General features: G+C 39.7%; 1 pseudogene; it reads left to right on the top strand.

The window, feature by feature from the left end:
- Positions 1–697: 697 nt before the first annotated feature.
- Positions 698–1,198, top strand: LOC107145199 (annotated as a pseudogene).
- Positions 1,199–1,404: the final 206 nt, after the last annotated feature.

Below are 1,404 nucleotides of genomic sequence, written 5' to 3'. Positions count from 1 at the left end.
TCCTTTATCAAATCAGAAATTCAGTGTTAAATGAGGTAACTATTCTTATAAGCATCATAATAAGTATTTGTACTTCAATTCTATCATTCTCAATTTTTATAATGCTGTCTTAAAAATGCTAATAGAGTTCAAGGAATATATGGGGAGAATTCATAATAAGGGTCCTTGGTATCAGCAAATCTGACTACTAATTATTTATCTTCTCATATTTGACTGATGTCAAATCTTATTAAGATTTTGTTTTAAATTATAAAGTGCTATAGAAAGTTACATCTTGCATATTATGGATCTTGGTCCTTGAAGTCATATCCTGGATTTGATTTCCTTTTTTTTTTTTTTTGCCACATGTTACTGTGTAGTTTGGGGCACATTACTTAGCTTCTCTGAGGCTGTTATTTCATTTCCTAGTACCTTATACCTAAAATTTCAACAAGTACTAGTTAAAATTACTATGTAAATTTTATTCTATCATGGCTGTCTTTAGGAAAAATATATTCCATAAAATAATAAAAATAAACCTGAATGCTCAGGTTGGTTTATTTATTTGTTGATAAGCATTTAGGTAGGTTGTTTTGATCATTTATTGTCAGGTGATGAATAGTGTTTTTCTTTTCCAAATGCATTGATCTCATAAAGAAGAATGGAGTTGCCTCTTCCAGTCTCAACTGCTCCAGGAGCAGCAGCTTACGGTGCAGACATGGCCAAGTCCAAGAACCACACCATGCACAACCAGTCCCCAAAATGACACAGAAATTACATCAAGAAACCCCAATTACAAAGCTTTGAATCTCTTAAGGGGCAGACCCCAAATTCCTGAGAAATATGAGCTTTGCCAAGAAGCACACAAGAAGGGCCTTAAAAAGATGCAGGCAAACAATGCCAAGGTCATAGGTGCCCATGCCGAGGCTGTCAAGGCTCTGGTAAAGCCCAAGGAGGTTAAGCCCAAGATTCCAAAGGGTGCCAGCCACAAGCTTGATGGCCTTGCCTTCATGGTCCACCCCAAGCTGGGGAAGCGTGCTCATGCCCATGTGGCCAGGGGTTGTAGGCTCTGCAGGCCAAATGCCCAAGCCCAAGCCAAGACCCAGGCTACAACTCCAGCTCCAGTATTGGCTCTGGCTCTGGCTCCAGCTTCTGCTCCCAAAGGTGCCCAGGTCCCTGTGAAGGATCCACAGTAAAAACCTCTGTAAATGTGAGGACACAAGGACTGGTATGACCCCTGGGCTCCTGTCTGCAGAGGACTGGTGTCCTTCTGTTCTGTTTGTACAGATAAATCCAAAGGTGGTGGGGGGGAACAAGAAGAAGAAGAATAGATAGTTTTCTCAATAAGAAACTTACACCATTTTTTTCTAAGTAGTAAAGCAGAATTCTATTACAATGCATGAACTGTTAAACAAAAACCCCAAA

The sequence above is a fragment of the Marmota marmota genome, unplaced genomic scaffold (genome assembly GCF_001458135.2).
Source record: "Marmota marmota marmota unplaced genomic scaffold, marMar, whole genome shotgun sequence".
NCBI classification, from domain to species: domain Eukaryota; kingdom Metazoa; phylum Chordata; class Mammalia; order Rodentia; family Sciuridae; genus Marmota; species Marmota marmota.
The sequence above is the reverse complement of the archived record's forward strand: the minus strand, read 5'-3'. Positions and strand labels throughout refer to the sequence as shown.